The 19,853-nt window shown below is 42.5% G+C and overlaps 1 pseudogene; it reads left to right on the forward strand.

Annotated features, from left to right (window-relative positions):
* The first annotated feature begins 12,250 nt into the window (after positions 1–12,250).
* Positions 12,251–13,188, forward strand: LOC132480067 (large ribosomal subunit protein uL18-like; annotated as a pseudogene).
* Positions 13,189–19,853: the final 6,665 nt, after the last annotated feature.

Consider the following 19,853-nt stretch of genomic DNA (forward strand, 5'->3'; position numbering starts at 1 on the left):
TATATAATATATTATAATATATTATATATTAAAATATATATATACATAAAGAACTCCTAGAACTCAACAACAAAAAGACTAACAGCCCAATTAAACAATAGGCAAAATACTTGAATAGAGATTTCTCAAAAGAAGATATACAGATGGCCAATAATCACATGGAAAGATGCTCAACATAGTCATTAGGGAAACACACATCAAAAACAAAGATATCGCTTCTTGTCTACTACAATGGCTATAATCAAAAAATGGAAAATAGTAAGTGTTAGTGAAGGTGTAGGGAAATTGGAACCTGCGAACATCGCTGGTGGGACTGTAAGATACTGAGGCTGCTGTGGAAAATGGTGGTGGTTTCCCAAAAAGCTAAACATAGAATTAAGATCCAGCAATTCCAAAAAGCATTGAAACGACAATTCAAAAGAATTGAAAACAGACTCGAACAGATACTTGTATGCCAGTGCTCATTGCAGCATTATTCACAATAGCCAAAAGGTGAAAACAACCCGTGTCTATCAACAGATTAACGGATAAACAAAAGTGGTAGATCCATAGAATGGAATATTATGCAGCCATCAAAAGGCATGAAGTTCTGACATGTGCTACAATGTGGATAAACCTTGAAAACATAATGCTAAGTGAAATAAGCCAGACACAAAAGGACAGATATTGTATGATTCCACTTACATGAAATATCTAGAATAGACAAATTCATAGAGAAAGAAAATAGATTCAGAGGTTTCTAAGGAACAGGGGAAGAAAAAACGAGTTATTGTGTAATTATAACAGAGTTTCTGTTTGGGGTGATGGAAAAGTTTTAGAAATAGTGGTCATGGTAGCACAACATTGTGATGTAATTAATGCCACTGTACACTTAATGGTTAAAAGGGCAAATTTTGTTACAATATTTTACCACTAAAAGGAAACAAGTGAATAAATGATTTATGGCAACACCCTTAATCTTCTCCCAGATTAGACATCTATTATCAAATGGTTGACATAACTGATGCTATATTTAAGAAGCTTTTTTTCCCTACTTGAATTTTATTTCTAAATGAGTTTGGCGGTATACTGATACAATTTTTGTTAAGTTGGGAACTTCTGACTCTGCATATATTCTTCCTTGGAAGCAAGCTTAAAAATCATGTCTTCTTTCTAGTTGCAGACAAGGTTAAGCTCCCTGTGAAAGACTCCCATCACAGCTTGTATTTTTTCCCTAATGCTCATTCACACCTGTATCCCTGGTACAGTGTGCGGCACACAGTAGGTGCTCAATAAAAACTTACTAAATGGCAGAAATAGTAAATGTAGCCAGAATCTCCTAACTCTTCTAGGGCATCATGACAAATTATAGCAATTGAACTTCATATGTAACATCAAACTCCCTCATTAAATCGTCAAATTAGAGTAAGCTTTCTTTTTCTGTCTTCAGTAGGTATTCTCTAGCAAAGATATAGTTGTGTTTTGTTTTTTTAGTTGTTGTTGTTTTGTTTTGTTTTGTTTTTTAGCTCTAAATCTTCAAAATGACATGTATTTCTCTGAGTCACTATGGGTAGAAAAATGTCCCGTATAATTTACTCAAAGTTCCATTAAGGAACACTAGTAAACTCTCCTCCAAATAGATCGTGTGTGTGTGTGTGTGTGTGTGTGTGTGTGTGTGTAAGGAGGATATAAGTGTCTTTGAAACATAACATTTCTGTACTGAAAATGCTCCAGTTGCAGCTTCCACAGAACCAAAGCACCCATGGCAGAGGATGAAGGGCTTCCGGAGGGATGGGAAAGGCAGATTCAATCATAGAGGCAAATAGGGGTGAAGATTTCAGGAAACACAACGGAGCAAGCCTGACTCTGAGGACTGGGCTCCCCGCCTCATAACTTACTCTGTCACTGTAGGCATCCTGACTTCTTTGAGCTTCAGTCTTTAATGTAGAAGTGGAATCACCAGATCTACATAATTTGATCATGATAAGGTTGAAAGGAGATGATGAGTTGAACAGCTCCCGAGTTCAGGTGGTTCACTGAGTGATCCTTCCCACCACCACTATGACATCCTCCCTGATAAAGAAAATGGAAAACCTGAGTGACACCCAGAGGACTACAGACCCCCGTAACCAGGACCCTTATGCCTCATCATGGAACCTCAGCTCTTTGATCTGCTAGACAGCCCCTGGTCTGGGAGCAGCCATGGTCCTGAAGACCCAGATCCCTGTGTCCCTGTTCACTTGAAGTCCATTACTCGTCAGCAGCATTTCCTGCCATTTTCACACAGTAACAGTATCCTCCTTCTCAAGTGCTCATCAACACACTCCGATATTAAAATGTACTGTTTAGGGGCTTCCCTGGTGGCGCAGTGGTTGAGAGTCCACCTGCCGATGCAGGGGACGTGGGTTTGTGCCCCGGTCCGGGAAGATCCCACATGCCGCAGAGCAGCTGGGCCCATGAGCCGTGGCCGCTGGGCCTGCGCATCCGGAGCCTGTGCTCCGCAACGGGAGAGGCCACAACAGTGAGAGGCCCGCGTACCGCAAAAAAAAAAAAAAAAAAAAAGAAAAGAAAAAAAAATGTACTGTTTAGAAAGAAAAACAGGGATTTTTCTATTAAACCTCTTTGCCTTTAAGTTTTAGTGCTGTGTGTCATGTTTCGACCTATGTGGACTTTCTCATGGATGTTTTGTGTGATTAGAAAGAGCCTGATTTCAGTAGGTATGTAAGAATATAAACTTCACCAGTCCTCAAGAAGCTTGATGACTTTCCAAAACGGTTTAGAGGGATGGCTTGTCCAAATCTTGGTCCTAGTTACTGAGGCTTCCATTCTGTTGCTCTCCAGGAAGTACTGGACAGGACAGGTATTGTTGGAGAATAATTAATTTTTATGGAAGACCTGTATAAAATTTGCACCAAAGCAAACAGTGATAAAAGTACAGCATCCTGCCCTTTGCAAGGAAATCCCTCTCATGGCCAGGACTGATTTCACCCTACCAAGGATTAAACTGTTTAATTGGATTTCTGGTTAGACTTGGGAGAGCCTGCATTCCCCATTCCCGAGGGCAGAAAATGCTAACCAGGCACCACTGATAGTTTTGGAGATGATTTTCGGAAGTGTGCGAACGAAATAATAGTGAAATCTCAAGAACTGAACAGAATTGAAAAGGGACTCACTTTCTCACTTGCTGGTTACATCAGGGGGAAATATTTTGGCCTGGAACTAGTAGATTTTTAATACCTCTCCATGAAAAAGAGAGATTAGCAAGCATTAAAGAAAGAACAAGCCTGGGGCTAGAACCTTTGGCTGGTAACAGTGTCTCATTAGAAGGGGATTGAAAAAAAATACAATGAAAATAATACGATGTTTAACAATTCTTATTATGGCAAATGATACAAGGATTACTTTTTAAGTACTTTTATTGTGGAAAAAAGAGTGAATTGGTTTAAAGACAAATATTAAGGAAACATTAGTACCCAGGGTCCTTTGAATATGTCCTGAGAGATTCTGATGTTTCCCTCTCATCTACTTTCTGTCCCTTTACTTCCAACCCGAGGGTCGAGAACAAACATGGGGAATTTTGACTCTCCGGAAAATTCTACACGCAAGAGAAGAGTGGTCTCTTGGACGGTCCTTTCACTCTTAGAATCATGGCTTGTTTTAATTAGAGAATCTCAAAAGTTCCTTCAGGCTATAGCCACTCATTTTTAGATGCGATTCCTGGGGCTCAGAGAGGTCATCGAGTTTGCCCAAATTTACAGGGACACTAAACAGCAGGGCCAGTACAAGGGCTCATGGCTCCCTGTTCACCAGCTGCTGAGAAAAGCTACCCAAGCAGGTTTGGGGCAACATGCCACTCTGCTCAGTTCCAAATCCACTTTCTTCCTGTGAACTCTAGCCCGTAGGTACTGGCCAACTGGGAGAAGAGGCACCTCAGCTTGCCCGCTCTGAGGCAGACACCATCTGGTGTTTGAGAAAGACACGTGTGGTGATGAACTCGGGGATGAGGTGACAGGAAAGCCACAGGAGACCCTGCGGTTCCGTTCTTCCAAAGAGCTTGATGATGCTCTCTTCCTCCCTAGGACATGGGAGTCTACTCTGTGTTTATCGTTCCCACAACCCAGACCCAGGGTGGGCCTTCTGTGACTGCTTCCCAGCCCCACCCTGTCTAAACATGCAGCCCCTACCGAGTTCTCCTCGGTTGTCCCAGCAGGACTTGTCTAAACCCTACTGCTGATAAAGCCAAAAGCCATTGCAGTGAATGCCAGAGGCGTCTGTGTCGTTTTCTTTAGATCGGGCCCCACTGATGGTTAAAAGCTGACTTACTTTTTAACAACAACAGCAACAACCATTTCAAATGAAAAATGGCCATAAGGAAAATTATTTCCTGGTCTCACTTGTCCAAACAGGCATTGGTCCACTTCGAGGGACATGTATATTATTGACTCATGGATGTTGTGTATATATTCAGATACAGAACATTGCAAAGATGACCTCAGTGTTTTCCCTTTGAGCTTTTCTTTTCTCATATGGTGATCAGGACAACTGAGGAGTTTGTAAAATAAGTGCTTTGGTGTCACTGAAGGAAAACCACATCGATCTGTTTCCGATTCGCTAGATCAGCAGGAACGGCAACTAAATTCTGCTAGAACGGCACCTGAGATGGGATCATACAGCTTTTTGGAAAGGTATGTTAAGGATATTCCCTTGTGTACCAGAATTCACTCTCAGCAATCTTGACCAGCACTCTCTTAAATGTAGCAAACATCAGGTGAAGAATCATTTGTATAAAGAACTGTGAGAAGACAGCTTTACAAGAGGGGGAACAATCCTGTGCCTCTCTCCTCCTCTGCTCTGAGGTGAGGCTTCCTCTTGCTCTTTCATTCTTCAGGGAGAAATCTGGAGGAAAGTGCCTGATATAGAACGAAAATTCATACTGTGCTGTCAGAGACTGGTCAAAAATCATTTCCTGATGTCACCTGGTACTGAAGCAGAAGGCTTTTGATACACAAGCTCAGGGGCAAGACAGCACAGCCGTCAAGAGCATGGCTTGGAAGTCAGGCTGCCTTCATTTGAGAATCCTGGCTCTGACACTAACCAGTTCTGGATTTAAGGCACTTAACCTCCTCAAGCCTTCATTTCCTCATCTTCAAAAGGGAGACCATAACAAGATCTTCCTCACAGGTTGCAGAACGGTCATATAATACCCTTAGAATGGGCCTGACACTAAGCTTTTATGGTTCTGACGTGCACATGTCAATAATGATAAAAACTGTCAGTAGTTTTTGTGCATGTGGCAGACTTTGTTCACCATGATGTAAAGAAACAGGGTCCTGAATTCTCTCTCTTGCCTGATATATTTGAAATAGAATGAGTAGAATTCTCATTCCAGCCCCCCTACTAATTCAGAATCTTTACATTGGGTAAATTACTTCCTCTTTATTCACCAGGACTCTCTTGGTTGTAAGTAACAGAAACCCAACTCAAACCAATTTTAAAAGATAGGATTTATCAGATCATGCAACTGGGAAGTCCAAGTACTGGCTGCAGTGCTATGGGATGTGGAGATCATGAATGCTTAGACTCTGATGACCTACATTTTTTGATGTCTTGCCTCCATCCCCACTGTACTCTAATTCTTGGTTGTGTTTCTCTTGTGGCTCATTGGATTCACTCCTACTGCACACAAGCTTTCTTTGCATGTTTTAGGAGATGGCTCCCAGATAATTCTGATTCATGCCTTCTAATTCTGTATCCCCAAAGACAAAACACCTTTTCTATCAGCCCTAGATGAACGAAGTCCTAGGGAAGAACTTGGAATGACTCAGCTTGGGGCAGGGGACGCAGCCAATTGCCACAGTTAGAGAAAAGTGGTTCTAATGGTTGGCTGGGTCTGCATTATATGCCCAACCAGGTCTCAGCTGAACCACAGTGAGTGGAGGTGAGCATATCCATGGAAGAAAAGAGGGTGCTGAAAGTAAAAACTAATTGTATACTTTCACTCAGAGTATGAAATTCTCCACGTTGAAGAATTTATTTCTACATGTTGATGGTTCTCACTGGGGGCACATGCCAGAATCTCAGGCAAGGAATTAAGTAGATTAATTTTCAATCTTTTCTTTATTTTCTCAATTTTATCAAACTCAAAACTTTGTGTATCCTCCCCAGTCAAGAGTTCATTTGTTTGTTTGTTTGTTTTCAACTGAGACCCACTGAGCTAGAAGACTGTTTGCTATGAGAAAGGAAGAAATGACTGTCACTTGTGTAGACCCTGTGTCTGAACCATGTGTTCAAATTTCCACCCTGACTTAATTTTCACACCCTAAAGGAGCAGGGAACTGGCCTACAGGGTTCCAAACAGTATTTTGTGGCCTACTTTCAAGCCTAACCCCTCTCCGACCACCGCAGAGCGTTTTAAGTGAAGGGAACGCAGAGACCATGAAATTGTATAAACAACTATTTCCAAGAGACAAAGCTAGGACGAAATCTGGGCCCTACTGATTACAAGCTGTGTAAGCTTAGATAACTTATGTTACCTGTCTGAACCTCATCTTCTTCTGGTAAATGGGGGTGGGGTTAGCTATTCCAAAGGCTCATTGATAAGACTAGATAAGATACTGGAAAGCATATTTTCTGTTCCAGACAAGATGGATTAACAAGATTTACCCACCCACTTGAAACAAACCAACCAACAAAATGAGACAAAATATATGGAAAAAATATTTTCAAGGCATTGTACACCAAGTGACAAAAGAGAGTGATCTCTGAGAAGAGGGAGAGAAATGAAGCTAATGCTACGATTGCCCCAGCTTGTTTCTGACAAGGGGGATCCCAGGTGAAACCTTTGAGTTGGATGATTGAGCTGAGTGTCCACGGAGATCAAGGCAGCTAGAGTGTGCAGACCACCATGACTAGCATATACAGGGCAGGGTTTTGGAGAGGAAAGAGCTGCACTTAGCGAGAACCCCAAAGATCAGCAGGCAGTCCTTCTTGCATATTCATAATCATTATATGTCTGTAAGGAAACTACCCAAAATAAGGCAAAGAACCAACCAAAAGGATTAAAGGGAATATTGCCTGGTACTTACACAGGGCCAGGAATAATGTCTTTTTCCCCAGTGAGAATTCATATTTCATGGGGCATCAGGGAGAGTACTCAAGAAGGTCTTGCTTCATATATATATATATATATATATATATATATATATATATATATATATAGGCCACGTTGAACTTCTAGAGATGAAATCATCTACGGTGTATAAGATGAAAAATACACTGGATGAGATTAGACATCATAGCAGAAAAGATTAGTGACCATGGAACTCTAGCAATAGAAACTCTTCAAAATAAAACTCAGAGAGGAAAAAAAAAAGAATTAGAGAAAGAAAAGATTATCAGTGTGAACTGAAGGACAATTTCAAGTAGCCTAATAGATTTATAATTGTATTCTGTAAAAAAAAGAGGATAGATGGGGGAAGAAGATATTTGAAGCAATCATGGCCAGTTGTGTATTTTCCCAAACTGAAAGCTATATCCCTATAGATCTGAGAAAGTCAATGTTTCCCTAGCACAAGAGACATGAGAACTAGACAAAGGCACATCACAATCAAAACCTGCTTAAAATCATCAAAATCATAAAGTCTGCTTAAATCAGTGGTAGACAGAAAATCTTAAAAGCAGTCAGAGAAAAAGAGCCATGTTATGGACAGAAAAACCAAGATAAGGATGTAGGCAGATTTCTCATTGCAAACGATGCAAGAAGACAGTAAGGCCACCTAGAGCAGTAAGCAGCCCAGGCCTCTGTCTTGATGTTCTACCATCTACAAAGTTCACAAGGTTGAAGCTGGTTTCCCATCCATGGAGAGAGTAGAAAAGGAAGCAGAGCTTGCTCTAAGGGATGTGACTTGAGAAGTGTCCACCTGGTCTCTGTTCACATCCTGTGGGCCAGAACTGAGTCCCAGGGCCAAACTTGGCTGTGAGGAACTATACTATTAAGTATAGTCTCTGACCTCAGGGAGGACCACTGCTCAAATGAAAAAGAAGAACATGCTCATTGTGGGGTGACTTCCAGTAGACAGAGTAGAATCATGGCCCTATTCCCATTTATTCTTTTATTTATTTATTTATTTTATTGAAACATAGTTGATTTACACCCATTTATCCTTTATCCAACCCTCTATTTATTTAGCCAACGAGCAGATGTGTGGCTGCTCCTCAAGACTTAAAGCTCCATGAGGATAGGAACAAGGTCAATTTGGTATATTCCTGCCCAAGACTTGTTTATGTTTGTTTTTTATTCTTGTTTCTTTTGTTTTCTTTTTTCTTTTAGTTTTATACTGTTTCTCTACATTGCTTTTAACAGCTGTATTGAGATATACTTCACATACCATACGACTCACCCACTGAAAGTATACAACTCAGTGTATTTAACCATATTTGGAGGATTATGCAATCATTACCATTTAGAGTATTTTTGTCACCCCCAAAGAAACCCCATACCCATTAGCAATCACTCCCCATTTTTCCCTCCACTGTTTCAACCCAGGCAACAAATAACCTACTTCCTATGTTTCAAATGCATGAAATAGCAAGAAATCTCAGTCCCCAGTGCCTCACATATGGTGGGAATTCAGTAACTATGTACTGGGCTTAGTTACAATCTTTTTGCTGTTATCATACCTTCTCAGGTTAAAGATTCTCTCCAAAGATTTTCTGAAACATATTTTATTTGGTGGACTTTATCACTTTTCCTAGGAGCCCAGAATAAACAAATAAAATCCCATTATCAGGCACCTGGTAATTATTTCATTTTGTCTCCATCACAGAGCTCTGTGAAGGGAACAAGTGTAGCTCCCATTTTACAGATGAGGACACTAGAGTCTGGCTCCACCTCTAGAGCTGGCTGATTTTGAGAATTGTTAACCCAACTTTCTCAACACAGGTCTGTCTGAATCCTCAGTTTTGGCCAAGCAAAAAACCGCAAAAACCGTTAAGTCGTATGTCTTAGAAAATGTTGTCTTAACAGGGCTCTTTTGGCCTGGGTGTGCGACCTGTTACATAAACAATATTTGTTTTTCAACTGAACCATTACAACCTGCTGTCTGATCTGCCTGCCAACCACCCTCCTATCAGGCATTCCGTCTGTGCCATCATTTTCCCCAAAGTGACATAAATATCCACACCAACACTCAGAAAAACTGGACATCTTCACAGACAAGAATTTTTTTGTTCCTTAAACTGTTTCCCAGCTTGCTCTCACAGTTGGCAAGATGCCTCTGTTCAATCGCTTGATATTCTGACTTTTCTTACAGTAAACTCTGCAAACAACCAGAAGCACAGATGCCCTGCCCTTTCTAACCGTGTGCATTCTGGGCACATGGAAACAGGAGGGCATTCAGGGTTCTGTTTTCTCACAGAAGGTCTTCACAGTTTGGATCTGTTTGCTTTATTGTCATATAGCCACTTAATGTATCAAAAGGAAAAGAAAACTTGTTTAAAGTATCTGTTTCATAGCTTCTGGTCCATGCCCTGAGCCACGGATTTGCCAAATGTTGCTGTCTGCCCTGTCTCTCCTTACTAACTGGTCCTTTTTTCAAGGGAACAATGGTCTTTCTTTCCAGACACCTTGTGGAAAGGATGGATGAAGCGAAGTGTGGCTGGTGAGGGCAGGAGCTGCCTCAGAGGTTCGGGATGAGTGACAGGATGGTGAGAACGTCTGGGAGGAGGGCCCTGCAGACCTGCTCCTGGAGACTTTGAAGTTTGGAAGGCATGTGGAAGGCAGCCAGGGAAATTCAGATACACTCACCGCCGCTAATTGATTATTCAGCTGCATCTCAGAAAGACACAGTTTGGTGGGGGTGATAGCTGTTGTTTCCTTTTGCTGCCTTTGGGAGGTGGAAGCCAAGGAAATGTGGGGCAAAGATGCAGCCTTTAGGGGACTGGAGGTAAGAAGTCTTCCAGCTCATGGAGCCTATTGTTCAGATATTTGCAAGCCTCCTTTCTTTTTTTTTTTTTTTTTTTTTTTTTTTTCCTTTTTGTGTTATGTGGGCCTCTCACTGTTGTGGCCTCTCCCGTTGCGGAGCACAGGCTCCGGACGCGCAGGCCCAGCGGCCACGGCTCACGGGCCCAGCCGCTCCGCGGCATATGGGATCCTCCCAGACCGGGGCACGAACCCGTATCCCCTGCATCGGCAGGCGGACTCTCAACCACTGCGCCACCAGGGAGGCCCTGCAAGCCTCCTTTCTTTATCCAGTCTGAGATGGGCCATGCTATGAAGTAGAGCCTGATAAGGAAAAGATGCAGCCATTGATCAATGGGTGGAGAAGAAGGAAAAGTGAGGGCAAACACTATGGACAAATGGAATTTTTGTGGGCTTAGTGATTTTTCAATTCTTTGTGGGGTGGATAATATGAATCCACCATAGTTCAGTGCATGCACAAATTTTGTAAGATAATGAATATTAGTCGTGATCCACCATGCTTTTATTCCACTGCATGTTGACTTTCACTTATTTTTAAATATACTACCAAAAGAGCATATGAAATATTATACCACTGTTCCCCTCAATGTAATTTTCTTGTAATTTTTTTAACAGATGAATAAGTGTCTACAATAATTTTTTTTTTTTTTTTTTTTTTTTTTTTTTTTTTTTTTTTTTTTTGCTGTACGCGGGCCTCTCACTGCTGTGGCCTCTCCCGTTGCGGAGCACAGGCTCCGGACACACAGGCTCCGCGGCCATGGCTCGCGGGCCCAGCCGCTCCGCGGCATGTGGGATCTTCCGGGATCGGGGCACGAACCCGTGTCCCCTGCATCGGCAGGCGGACTCTCAACCACTGCGCCACCAGGGAAGCCCTACAATAATTTTTGAATAATAACTTCCATTGTTTGTTCTTCATGAGCATAATGTGTGAACATTTCTAGGCTGGAAAAGAAAACTTAGAGAGCTTCTAGGACAGTGATTTAAATTCGGGGTGCATGAATGTTGTGGAGAGGTTGGAAAATAGGAAGGTAAAGATCAGATTTTCCCAGGGGAAAATGCACACAAACACTTAGAAGGATTTTAAAATTATTTCACTGCTTAGATTTAATGTTGTTCAAACAATTTATTCTGTTTGGAATGTTCAAGGGATCAAGCTGCTCAAGACTGTTACAACGTGGGTGATGTTGACCTAGTAACAACTTCTCATTTACAGGTAAACTGATACCCAGAGTGACTAAGCAAAGGCAAGGCAAACCAGCCAGGGCAAGAGGCAGAGTTGAGACTTGGAATTACTCTGATTCCAAACTCAATCCCCTTTTCATGATATTCATGTATTTGGTGGCTACATGTTTTGGTGTCTGTCCTAATCTGCTGAAGAGAAGAAAATGGACAGCCTCTGGATGGCAGTTGATGTGCTACAAGACAGAGTAAGTGTTCAGTAAATGTGATTTGTTTATGCTAATCATTGTGTTATGCAGTGGGTATTTATCATCTCATTTAAACCTCATAACTATACTCCAAGTCTGGTACCATAATCACCCCCATTTTGCAGGTGAGAAAACTGAGGTTAAGAGAGATTCAATATTTTGCACAAAGCCATGTGGTTAGCATGTGGCTTACTCGGTATTATGCTCATGGCAACTGGAGGCAGAACACACACTCCTAACTGGTGGACCTACAAATATCTAAGATCACGGCTGTTTCTGTTCTCAAACCATGTAGGCTTCAGCTCTGGTAGAATCTGACCATCATTCCTTCTCAGTGTTCCAACAGTCGCAGGGACTGCCTTGGCATGTAGTAAGCTGAACATCACAGAGGGGAATCAAGTAAGTGTAGAATGTCCACTGGGAAAAGATGTCTCTGATCCAGGGTGAAGTCACTGACCTTACGTCTTTTCCAATATTGGATGTATATGAGTCTCAAGACTTACTTTCCGTGCCCTGCCTCTCGGCTTTTGATACACTGATTCTGGTTTTCCCACTGTATCTCTCAGATTACGGTGTCTGTTGGTGTCACCAAGGTATATATGGTCCTGACCATACTGCTAAGCTGCCTTCACAGGATGTGTGAATTCCAGAGAGAAGGATTTCTGAGAGTTTAATGTTTCTTTTTCTCATCCCAGTGAATCAGGCAAAAAACATCATTGAAAGAGCTAGACTTTTGCCTGAGTCGCAGCTGGTATAACAGCATGACCTGGGCTTGTTGACGGATGCCGAGACCATACAAAAGTGACGAATCTATTTTTTTCCTCCCCGGAGACGTGCTCGTTCTGCAGCTCAGTGGCGGCTACGGCCTCTGTTCTACAGGATGGGGTTTGTTAAAGTTGTCAAAAATAAGGCCTACTTCAAGAGATACCAAGTGAAATTTAGAAGACGGTGAGAAGGCGAAACTGACTACTATGCTTGGAAACGATTGGTAATCCAAGATAAAAATAACTACAACACACCCAAATACAGAATGATAGTTCGTGTAACTGAGATAACATTTGTCAGATCGCTTATGCCCGTATACAAGGAGATATGATAGTTTGTGCAGCTTATGCTCACGAACTCTCAAAGTATGGAGTGAAGGTTGGCCTGACAAATTATGCTGAAGCATATTGTACTGGCCTGCTGCTGGCACACAGGCTTCTTAATAGGTTTGGTATGGACAAAATTTATGAAGGCCAAGTCGAGGTGACTGGAGATGAATACAATGTGGAAAGCATTGATGGTCAACCTGGTGCCTTCACCTGTTACTTGGATGCAGGGCTTGCCAGGACTACTACTGGGAATAAAGTTTTGGGGGCCCTGAAGGGAGCTGTCGATGGAGGCTTATCTATCCCTCACAGTACCAAACGGTTCCCTGGTTATGATTCAGAATGCAAAGAATTCAATGCTGAGGTACACCGAAAGCACATCATGGGGCAGCAGAATGTTGCAGATTATATGCGTTACCTGATCGAAGAAGAGGAAGATGCTTACAAAAAACAATTCTCTCAATACATAAAGAACAAAGTAACTCCAGATATGATGGAGGAGATGTGTAAGAAAGCTCATGCTGCAATATGAGAGAATCCAGTGTATGAGAAGAAGCCTAAGAAAGAAATTAAAAAGAAGAGGTGGAACCGACCCAAAATGTCACTTGCCCAGAAGAAATATTGGGTAGCTCAGAAGAAGACAAGCTTCCTTAGAGCTCAGGAATGGGCTGCTGAGCGTTAATAAACCAAACCACAATTTCTATGAAGATTTTTCAGATAAAGACAGTAATAAACTTCATGAACAAGTTTTTTTAAAAAAAGGGATGAATCTTTGCTTGGAAGCTACCTGCCCCATAGGAACCTAGCAGCATCCTGAAAGTGCAGATTATTTGAACAGGTAAGGACTTGCTTATCAACTGAAACTCACCTTCATTTTGACATATGAGAAAACCCCAGAGAAAGCAAGCAAATTGATCTATGTCACACAGCAAGTTGGTGGTAAAGCTGGCACTAAAACTTTGGGATACCTCTGAGATCTTCATGGCTCCTTCCATCCATCTGACCTAAACTTGATGGGATGAGTAAGAGTTTTTTAGGTAGCCCTGTAGGAAAGACAGAGGCAATTTAGGCAAATGGCCTAGACATATGAGAGGCCATGTGGAGATGAGAGAGAAAGCCTCCCCTTCAAGTGTATGCTAAAAACAGAGATGGAAAAAGCTGAAAAAGTAGAAACACTGGCTACCCCAGAAAAACGTTTGGCATGTGGGTCTCTTTAGGAAAACTCCTACACAAAGGAATCCACAGAGATGTGGTCAATCTGGAATAACGGTCTAAAAACAACCTAAAATATCTAAGGAGCTGTCTATCTAGCTTGCCCTATCTCATTCCATATCAGTTTGATCTTCCAAGATGGTTGCTGGCATCAAGAGAGTGAAAAACCATAAGTAGGGGAGGGCCAGGGAAGCACAGCATTCCCTTAAACATATTCCTTTACGGAGGCAGCTCAAGGGTGTGGTCAAAGACTTATATAATTTAGTGACACCAAGAGACGCCATAATCTGAGACAGACAAGTGAGGAAGCCAAGGTTAACGGCTCAAAAGCCAAGAGGCAAGTTATAGAAAATAAGACCCATGATCTACGCAGGCTTGCACCCCAGGTTTGCAATGTTAGTGACTTTATCTGAAGGTGCAAGAGTCCTTTGGACTGAGCCCATCCTTATATATGTAAAAGGCCCATTTCAAGGGGGTCCAAAGACCACCATGATTGGCAAATATGCTTCACGTGGTTAGAGTGGTAATAGAACAGACAGCTCACTATCCACTCTGAGAAGTCCTGTAGACCTCAAGGAACTGACAAAGCTTTGTGGTCTTGCCATCAAAGCCATGGCACGATGCCAATAAAGCCAAAATGAAGAGTTTACAGTGCCAGAGTGATCACATGTCGCTGAGGAAAGAGTGAATGGATTTACTTTCTCTTCAGCATCTATCTCTGCCTAGACATGTTCATTTTTCTGGTTGTTTCTTTTTTTTTTTTTTTCCCTCCAAAAGATTTGCTTCAGGTCAGCTGGAGAGAGGAGTCTTGCTTAACTCAAGATTTGGCATGGACAACCACAGTGGAATAAATTTTGAAAGATCCAAAATGTGGGGTCTGGAATGACTGGCCAAAGTTACTGAAATTTTTTTCTACAGAAAGCCAGTGACTACTCAAAAGTTATTAGGAAGTCTAGGCTGCCTACAATTATCTGATGCAAATAATTATTTGATGCATGCAAGGAGCCACACAGGTCCCAATTTTAAAAAGGTACATGCTGTGATGGGCTGGGCTATGGTGCCCAGATATTTGGTCAAACATTATTCAGGATGTTTCTGTGAAGGTGTTTATTGGGTGAGATTAACAATTTAAAGTGATGGCCTTTGAGTAAAGCAGATGACGTTCCATGATGGCAGTGGGCGTCATCCAGTCAGTTGAAGACCTTCATAGAACAAAGGCTGACTTCCCCCAAGTAAGAAGGAATCCTGCCAGCAGGACTGCCTTTGGACCAGAAGTGCAACTCTTCCTGGGTTTTCAGCCTGCCAGCTTACCCTGCAGGTTTTGATTTATCAAGCTTCCACAGTTGCATGAGCCATCTCCTTAAAATAAATCTCTTGGGGCTTCCCTGGTGGCACAGTGGTTGAGAGTCCGCCTGCCAATGCGGGGGACACGGGTTCGTGCCCCGGTCCGGGAAGATCCCACATGCTGCGGAGTGGCTGGGCCCGTGAGCCATGGCCGCTGAGCCTGCGCATCCGAGGCCTGTGCTCCGCAACGGGAGAGGCCACAACAGTGAGAGGCCCGCATACCGCAAAAAAATAAATATTAAAAATAAATAAATAGGGCCTCCCTGGTGGCGCAGTGGTTGAGAGTCCACCTGCCGATGCAGGGGATACGGGTTCGTGCCCCGGTCCGGGAGGATCCCATATGCCGCGGAGCGGCTGGGCCCATGAGCCATGGCCGCTGAGCCTGTGCATCTGGAGCCTGTGCTCCGCAACGGGAGAGGCCACAACAGTGAGAGGCCCGCGTACCGCAAAAAAAATAAATAAATATAAATAAATAAATAAATAAATAAATCTCTTGATAGGTAGAAAGATAGATAGAGGATAGATTAGATTGATAGATGATAGATTAATTAGATAGATTATATATATGATGAAAGAAAAAGAAGGAGGGAGGGAAGGAAGGAAGGAAGGAAGATATATGCCTACTATTGGTTCTGCTTCTCTGGAGAACCCTGACTAATACACACACACAAACACACACACACACATACACACGCACACACACACGCATAGTCATACTACGTGCCTACTACATGTCAGGCAATATGCCAGATTATTTATGTCTGTTCAGTTCTCATAAGTACATTACAATGTAGATATTATTACCTCCATTATATATTGGTGAGAGAATTGAGACTCAGAAAGACTAGCTAACTTGATCACAGCTTACAAGAGACAGCACTAGGACTTGAACTCAAGTCCATCTGACCAAGACATTGTGCTCAATTCCCAAAGTGACGACAAGTAACCAGGCAAAATGAAACAAATTAAGTGGCAGAACATGTGAAGGGAGAAGACCCACAAGTGTGGAATCATCTCCCAATAACAATCAGCAGCAAAATCATTCACAATTGGACAAGACAGGCTGCTGGAAGAGACAGGGCTGCCCTGGTGGAGGTAAGCACGGTCCAGATCCCTCGCTCTCTCTGTCTCTACCCATCCCCCGAGCTGCTTTGATGGGCTTTAGCTGATTCCAGACGTGCCCTGGAGGGAGAGAAAATTCATGGCAGCCCAAAAGGAGGACAATTAGGTTTCCCATTAGCTTCCTTCATGACTTCATCACTGACTGTTTCTCTTTGTTGCAGTATTTTCGAAAATTATCCCAGACAGGTTTCTGGAATACGTGGGGCTTGGAGATTTTTTTTTAATGAAGGACATTCCACTGAGAGCAAGCCTCAAGACTGACTCATCAGAGGAAGTATGTTCTTGGGGTAATGCCGATGGATATGGGCAGCTGAACCCCAGCTCTGCAATTTTAATCTGGGTGAACGTGGGTATGGGCAGTTCCCCAAATTCATCCCCGGATCTCCAATGCCTAGCTTAGAAAAGGATGGAAGAGGACTCTTAATTAGCCCCACTTCCTCTAGTCTTCCTCTCTCTGGCCATGCTCTTAGCTTTCCCCCAACACGTTTTTATGCCAAAGGGAAACCTTGACCAGTTTTGACTGGCAGCTAATCTTGACAATTCCTTTGCTTAGAGTGCCCGAGGATGAAGTCATAGGGGCATTTTCGTACCTAGAGATGAGCATTTGATTATTTCAAGACTGGTATAAACCCCTCCATTCTCCATTAGCTTAGATAATCCAGTGTTGACCAAACGATTGTCTCCCTTGCTCTCTATGCTGTGAACATTTATTTCCAGCTTCCCCCAGATTTTCCACTGATGTGTTTGCATCCCGTATGTGTCTCAGCATCTCCAACTTTGACTCTGTTTTGTTTTTATGTCTCCCTTTGTATAGCCTTTAAGTGGTCCCCGATGGTGTACGTATGTGATTTCATATCAAGAGAATGGTGTGGCCATAGCAATGAAGCATTAGGGTGTATCATAAATCAACCACAGTTTGGGGAAACGATAACACGTGTGATTTATAGGCCATTTCAGCTCTGATTTCCATATAGCTATTCTCTGATTCACAATTATTCCTGGAGGAGTAGAAAGTAAAAGAAAGTACAGTGTGGGTGGTAGATTCCCTCCCCAGAAATCCGTGAGAGTCATCATCTCCATATAGAAAAGCAGATACTTATGCTCTCCAAAGGATGAATGTTATCCATGGCAACTGGGAAACGGTCAGAGCTAGAAGAAGTGAGTCAACTAAATAGCATTTTCCCTTGACCTGGGTAAACCAAGACTAATTTTATATATTTGTCAAGAGAATTAGAAAATTGCCAATAGTTTATGGCAGGGTAAAACCCCTAGATTTGAACCTAATCTATTGATATGTAAATTAAATATATAAATGTTGATGATCAACTTTTGTTTACATTACGTGAAAGCAGGAAATGTGAGTGATTTTACCAAAAGGCAGTTCTTTTCACACACATACGACTTTTGGCCTATTAGCCTTAGCTTGGGTGGACCATAAAATTTATCTTCCAAACTGGGATATTTTTAAAAGTGAAAGGAGGTGCTTCTAATTATTCCAGTCAACGGGGGTAGCCCCTGGCCACCTGGCGCCTGCTGTGAGCCTGACTGCTGGTCACAGTGATCTCCGTGTCACCTGCCCCTGCACTAGATCCTTCAGAAGCAGGGATCAAGATGCCTTGGTTTCTTTTAGTCAGAGGCCATTTCCTTCTCTGGTAGGGGCTAAAATACGTTTGTATGAAATAAAGGACACACTGATGCCCGAAATAAATTCACCCAGGTGCCTGGTATAAGATAAGCATTCAATAAATTATATTAATAATTATAATTTTAAATATTAAATTAAGTACACCATATCATGGTTTAGAGGGCTATCATCTTTTGCAGATGCTCAAACTCAGTGATTTGGGCAACACTTTAAAATTTTTTATTTTCATTTTCTTACTGGAGGTCTTTTTGTTTTTCAAATGTAATCTTACCTAGAACCCCAATATATAAAAGCGATAAAAACAATTACGTATGTGTTATTGGAGGAAAGCTCTCCAGCATGTGCAGTACTCCCAAAAGACAGCTTCAGAGCCAAATACTTCACTTGGAGCAAAATTCAAACTCTACAAAGCTAAATAAGCCCTGATTAAAATGTTAAGACATCAACTAAGCATGATTTGGAGAGAGAATCCCAATATTTTGGGCGAGTTCAGAAGTGCATTAAGGGTGAATCGAGAAGAAATACCTGGCATTCACTAGGTTTTTGGTTTTCTTTCAAGTTCAATGCGTACAATACAGCAAGTTGAGTCCTTCAACTTCAGAGACAGAACAGAACAGATAGAGGAAAAGACCTCTGCTATTTGCAGCATTTATCTTCAGACTCCTTCAGACCCAAGAAAACAGTCAGTGGAAAACAGATTTTCTGAATGAGCCCTGTGATATTTTTCTTAAACTTCTCCTTCTGTCTGGCCTGCCAAGTCCTTGCTTCAACCCTCTAGGCTGGGTTGATAGCAGTTGTTCTTTCTAATGTTGGCTGAAATCTAAGTAGGTGCTTCCATTTCACTGTGATGCTAGAAGATCCCACGAGATGTGCCTGTTACAGATCGTGAGAGTTGGAGCAAAGATTTGGATTGGTTGACTCATTCTAGGAGAAGCTTCTTTCCCAAGTTCCACGAAGTTCCACAAAGCCAGAGCTGTCTGCAGTGGGTCTAGGCTAACATCACAACAGAGCCACACCCAGAAACTTGCCAGGTCCAATGCTCCTGGAAGCAGCTGCTGAATGGCTAGGCCACCCCGAAGCTTCTCTCCCATCCCACACACTCCTTTCTGTCTCAGTGGACCTTGGAACATCACTGTGTTAGTCATCTATTACTACAAAACAAATTACCACCAACTTAGTGACTTAAAACAACATGCATTTATTATCTCACAGTTTGTATAGATCAAGAATCCAGGCACAGCTTAGCTGGGCCCTCTGTTTCAGACTTATAAGGCTGCAATCAAGGCACGAGCCAGGGTTGGCATCTCATTTGAAAGTTCAACCAGAGAAGGACTGGCTTCCAAGCTCATGTGGTTGTTGACAGAATTTAGTTCAGGAGGATTGTGGATCGATGGCCTTAGTTCCTATCTGGCTGTTGGCAAGAGGTCATCCTCAAGACCTTGCCATGTGGCCTCACCACTAGGTCAACTCACAACATGGCAGCTTGCTGCATGAAAGCAAGGATGCAGGTCAGAGAAAGACAACGTGAGACAGATAACACAATCTTTTATAACCTGACCTTGGAAGTGACATACCACTACCTTTGCCATATTGTGTTGGTTGGAAGAAAGTCACAGGTCCTGCCCACACTCAGTGGGAGTGAGTACCAGGAGGTGGGGAGTACTGGGGGTCCTCTATGAGGCTACCTGACACTATCACTGTCTGCTGTTAGGAACTCATACGAAGCAGAGGAAGAATTTGAGGTCAATGCATTTCCAAACAGGCATTCAAGTCCTATATCTCTAAACCACTCTCCAGCCTCCCCATAGACCATGGGGAGAGACCATAAGTCTTCTCTGTCTTCTTCAAACACACCATGACTACAAGCTTTATGGCCATCATGCCTGCTCTTCTCACTGCCTAGAAAGCTCTCCTCTCAGCTCTACCCAGGCCCCTGTTGAGATGTCATCTTTCCTTGAAGTCCTAATGTGTTTACCTGTCGGATACTTATTTATTGAGTTCCTACTACATGTTAGGCATTGTCTGGAACCCTGCCCCACAATAGGAAAAAACCC

The sequence above is a fragment of the Mesoplodon densirostris genome, chromosome 19 (assembly GCF_025265405.1).
Source record: "Mesoplodon densirostris isolate mMesDen1 chromosome 19, mMesDen1 primary haplotype, whole genome shotgun sequence".
Classification (NCBI taxonomy): domain Eukaryota; kingdom Metazoa; phylum Chordata; class Mammalia; order Artiodactyla; family Ziphiidae; genus Mesoplodon; species Mesoplodon densirostris.